The sequence below is a fragment of the Prinia subflava genome, chromosome 8 (assembly GCF_021018805.1).
Source record: "Prinia subflava isolate CZ2003 ecotype Zambia chromosome 8, Cam_Psub_1.2, whole genome shotgun sequence".
In the NCBI taxonomy this organism is placed as follows: Eukaryota; Metazoa; Chordata; class Aves; order Passeriformes; family Cisticolidae; genus Prinia; species Prinia subflava.
In genome coordinates, this window is record NC_086254.1 from 12,610,572 (window position 1) to 12,616,089 (window position 5,518).

Sequence of the window (5,518 nt, forward strand, 5' to 3'; positions counted from 1 at the left end):
TCAAAGGGATCGTTTCCTCCGAGCTCTCGATGGTGACTTGTGCCATATAGGAAAGTAATCACGAGGCCAAACCCTTACAATCAGCCATCTCCCAGCTCCCCCAAGGGCTTCTTGCCAGCCCAAGGTGTCCTCAGGAGGAGCAGGAGGTGCCACTGGGGACAGGGAAGGGCTGGGAGAGGCTTGGGGATGAAGGGGGAGGCAAGGTCCCCTTCTTCCCCCACCACTTGGGGAAAAAGAAATCCTCCAAAACCAACCATCAACCAAAAAAGGAAAAAAAAAAAGGGACACTCTTGAATTTATGCGGGTAAAAAGTACCATCTGTGTTCTAGCGCTATGGTTTCTTCAATTCACTTTACTTTGAGAGTGATCAGTTGTGTCACAGGAAGGCACCTTGTTGAAAAGAAGGAAAAAAGAAAAAGACAAGAAAAGGGTATGTGTTCATCAAAAAAAACACCAAAACCAAAACCAAAAAAATAAGCACCCCAAAATAAAGAGAAACGAAAGGACAAAAGAATGAAGAGAGAAAAAACCCCTGCACACGAAGCCGTGACCGGGCAGGGTCAGAGGACGTCTTGAACCAAAGAGCTCCTGGGGTAGGTGGGCGGTGGAGGGGCTGGGGGTGTCAGACTGGACACGGTCACACCAAACTGAACCAAAGCATTGCTGGAGAGAGGGCGGGAGAGAGGGAGGAGAGAGGGATGGAGAGAGGGAAGGGGCAGGTGCCGCAGCGTATTTTGCCAACCAGAACCCAAAACCTAATGGGAATCTCATCCCCCCAGGACCCCGCTCCCCCCCACTGATTTTTTCCCCTGATGTTGTTTCTTCGTCTTGTCGTGACGTGGTGACGATGGTGGTGGATTCCCGAACCCCATCGAGTAGTATTCAAGGGCTGAAAAGCCAGGAAGGGGGCCTTGGTTTGGGAAGTGAAAAACACAACAGGAAAAAAAAAAAAAAAAAAAAAAAAAAGGGAAAAAAAAGGAAAAGAAAGAAAAAGGAAAAAAAAAAAAAAAAGAAAAAAAAAAAAAGAGTAAATGCCACAGGCCCTCAAGGATGCAAAGACATTTCTAGTGAGAACCCGAGACTAAAGGCTACCTCACTTGAGTTTTCAATTTTTGTGATTTGAAAATCACGTCTGATACCAAAGATTTTGTTGCCTTGTCTGGTCTGTGCTGGAAACGTCACTTTCCCTGCTCCCCGTGGCCGGGCTGGCCCAGAGCCCCCAGCCCAGAGCCCCTGGCCACCCCCAGCCCCAGCCCTGTCGAGTCCCCAGAGAGCGAGGGAGGAGGCGAGCGAGCGACTGCGGGATGGCAGCGTGGTAGATGAGTGCCTTTTTCTTGTACCAAAGGTGTGTGGCCATTTCTTTGCTCCTCTGCTTCGATCCTAAAGACTCAGCGTTACCTCAGCTCTCCACAGGGACACATTCCCACGGCTCTCGAAGTCTCTGGGTGTTGGGATGAAGGAAAGAAAACCCAACCCTTGTCCTAATTGAAAACATCGCCCTCGCTGAGGGAAAGGTGCATGTCCCCCTCTCAGATGTCCCTGTGTCCCCCAGCCTGGTCCCCAGGGTCCCCCCATGCAGCCCCTCTTGCCCCAGGAGCACAGACCTGGTGTCCAGGGACACTGCTCCCAGGGAAAGGCTTTGCTCCATGTCCTTCTCCAGCCTCTCAGCACTGGACCCTGCAAAAGCCCACGAGGTGACAAAGTGAATTTCCTCCCGGGCTGTTTTTGCGTCACTCAGCTCAGATTTGAGCTTCGGTTCCCACTTTTGGTAGCACAGTTTGTGGCATTTCTGTTTGGAAAGACAAAGGCAGGAGCAGTGGAAAGCCTCACCCTGAGCCTTCTCCAAGCTCTTCCTTTGGGGAACGGGCTGGAGCTGTGACTCCTTTCAGCAGGAGCTGTGTCTAAGTCCCAGAGGGGCATTTTTGGCTCACTGGGGGGGATCTGTGGAGCCAGGTCTGCTCCGTTCTGCCCCTTGGCTTCAGCAGAAGGCAGCAGCAGCACCTGCCAGAGGTGCTCTCCCCAGCAATCTCCAGGATGCCCCGTTTAGGGAAAACTTGGGTTGCGCCTGCCTGCTTCAGGCTCCAGCCATGGCCACTCCCTTGAGTTGGACCAAACTCACCCAGGGCCAACCCTGGATGATTCTTGGGGTTGTTCCGTGCAGGACCAGGAGCTGGACTTGGCCATCTTTGGGGGTCCCTTCCAGTCCAAGAGATTCCAGGATGCCCCTGGTGAGAGCAACCCCATCTGGGTTCCCCATCCTGCTGGGCAGCCTGAGAGGCCCAGGCAGACCCTGTCACCTCCCTGTCCCCTCCCTGTCCCCTCCCTGTCCCCCCGTCCCCCTCCACACTATTGCCTTGGCCAGGGCTTGCTGGCCCTCCTGGCCACGCCACTCCCCTTGTCCCCAGTCCCCACCTGGCTTGTGATACCAAAGACGTTCTCTATGCAGGAGAAAGCCTTCATTGCCACCCAGCACAGACCTTACAAGCCTTTGACAATGTTCTCTGAAATACCTCAAAATATTTAATGTATAGTTTATGTGATAAAAAAAAAAATTACTTAGCTAGTTTTTGGAATTTGTGACTTGAAGCTTTATACTGTTAAATTATAATTTTGCAGAAGACGGCATGTTCTTATTTCTTTGATGCGTTCAATGGGAGACATATTGAATGTTAAGGAAATGAAAGCTGGATAGTTTCACGATTTAAAAAAAAAAGAGAGAGAAAGAGAGAGAGAGAAAGAGAGAGAGAAAGATTAAAAAAAAGGACCCTTGGAGTTTACAGATTTCATATTTAAACAAGTCCTTTTAAAAAAAAAGAAAAAAAAAAGAAAAACTAATAATGATGACGATACCTTTGCGTTCAGATGTGTTACTTTTCTCTGAGTCATGTCGTACAAGAGTATTTATTATATGTGTTCTGTGTTCAAATGTAATTTAAAGAAGACAAAAAAAAAAGAAAAAAAAGACAAGATGAGAATTTGATTTATGCATGAAAAAAATATACTCTTTCTTGAAGTAATGTAATAATTATTGGGGGAGGGGTGGTGGGTGGGAGCGGGAGGGGACAAACTGTGCTTTTTTTGTCCACGATTTTTTGGTTGATGAAGATTTCTCTGCATGGATCATGGTTCTGTTCCACCTCACAACCACAGGAAAGTCATCATTTATCCCCTCAGTTTCTTCCTTGACCTCTTTTGTTCCTTTCCTCACCCTGAGAATCGCTTGGCAGCCACAGGGGGAGGCAGGGGCTGCTCAGGGTCCCCGGGCAGGGTGGGGGGCACAGCCTGGCCCCGTGCCCAGCAAACAGGGTAAGGGAATCTGGGACACGGGACCCTGCCGTGCCCACCCCTCCTGCTCCCCCTGAGGTCTGGCTCCTCGCTCTGCTTTGTGTTTTCTGTTTGTTTGCAGGGGGTTTTGTGGTTTTTGCGTTTGGTTTTTTTGCTTTATGCAGCTCTGTGGGTCAAATGCCAAGTGCAGCCAAGGGGAGAGGAGACAATCAGCCACCACCACGACCTGAGCTGGCAAAGCCATGGGGCTCCTCGTGTGCTCTGAGACAAGGGAAACAGCCCTGGGCACCCCAGAACCCCCCTCAGGGCTGAGACATCTCCAGGTGATGCTCCCAAATCCCCATCCTTGGGATGATCTCACAGGCCCTTGCCTGGCACAGAAAGAGATGCTGAAGATGGTGCTGCATCAAGGCCCAGCTGGACCCAGGGATGGGCTGGACTGACCCATTTCTGGGGTCTTTGTCCTCAAGAATGTGGTTTGGGTCAGAGGCACACCCAGCACTCTGCCCCTGTCGGACTTTCCTGTGCCACCAGCCTGGCTCTCACTGTGCAGACACCTGCCCTGGCTGAAGAAGAAGAGTCCAGGCAGTGGAAGAGCTCCTGGAGGGTCCCAACCCTCCAGGGTCTCAGGGCACTTTGGAAGGGCTTTGGAGCTTTCTGCAAATGCCCAGAGTCTACGCCCTGAGTGGCTTCTTCCTCCCCCTGCTCCTCCTCTTCACCCTGCCTAAAAACAGGAGGAGAGGAGCATTGAGAAGCCACATCTCTGGAGGCCAGGAGGGTGGTGCCATTCCAGGAGCATTTCTCTGAAACTGCTACTTCCTCAGCCCTTTCCAAACTCTTTACCACTTGAAGTGGACCCAAAGCTCAGCTAACCATGAAGAAAGAGACCTCAGCTCCTTCAGGCCCCACTGAAGTGGCCCCCCAAAGCCAAAGAAGGTGTTTTTCAGTCTGTAGCTTTTGTCTGGTGCCACGGCCCCACAGCCTTTGCTGCCAGCACTGAGATGCTCAGCACCAGGCGGTGCTGACCCACTGACCAAGGACCTGGCTTTTAGCAGGAGATGATGTTGGTTCCAGCAGCACCATCTGCTGACCAACCCCTCTGTCCTCTGGGGAGCAGCATCCCCACCATGCCCCATTTCCTCCTCCAAGAGCTTTTCCACCATGAGAAGCTTGAAGGCCAAGACTGCAATTCCAACTGCAAGAAGGTTGACTAGGTTTGGATACAAGCCCAGTCACAAGTCCTTGGACCTTACAGAGGGCATCTGGATTCCATCCTGGGGAGTGATGGCTTGGGAGACCTGGAGGAGCCAAGATTTGAGCCCTCTTCCCTGTCCTTTGGCCCAGCAGGACTCTGTGGCTCCACTGAGCCTGCCCACGCTGGATCTGGCCGTGCCTGCTGCCCACACCAACCAAAATGCCTTCAGGAGCAACTTGCCATGATACCAAAGATTTCTTTTTTCCCTGCAGGTAATGACAATCCAAGCTCTGTCCTAAAGACAATTCTTTTGACCAGGGTTGCACCCAAAGGGCATTTTTGTGCTGTGGGGAGCAGGTGTGAAAATGGGGCCCAGGAACTCCTCCGAGGGCAATGGAGGGCAGTGAGGAAGAGGAAGAGACCTGGAATCTCCTGCTAAAACCTACTGGTTCGTCCTGGCCACTGTCTCCTGCTTGAATTGTGCAAGTTTTCAGGGATTTGTGTCCCCGGCCACTCGAGTTCTTCCTGGAGTGGAAGTTTCCCAATGATGGTTTTTATACTTTGAAGGCCCAGCACTGGCAGTGGGGCAGTGCCGTCCCCATCCCACCGGGAAAGCAGGAGGCTCTTGGGGTTGGTTTAAACATTTTTACCCCACTCTGGCACAACAAGAGCCAAGCTTTCCCTGCCCTAACATCAGCTGTGCCTCTAGGACATTGGCACAGGGTGAGAGAAATGGCTTTGCTAAAAATTCACCTTTTTCCTGAACATCCCAAATCTGAGTGGGGAAGATGATCAACTCCTCTTTACCTCTGTCCCCGACCCATGTTGGGCACTGTTGGGTTGTCACTGCCCCGTCTGCCTGTCCCTGTCACCACCACATGTCCCCAGCATGGAGCTGGCTCCTTTCCCTTGTCTCAGAGGACACTCAGACGTGGGGCCGGACCTGCAAGAGCTGCCACAAGGAACCCACTTCCTCTCACACCTTTGTTTGGCATTTTTAAAGAGAGGAAATCAAAAATACAAAGAACAGAATTTGGC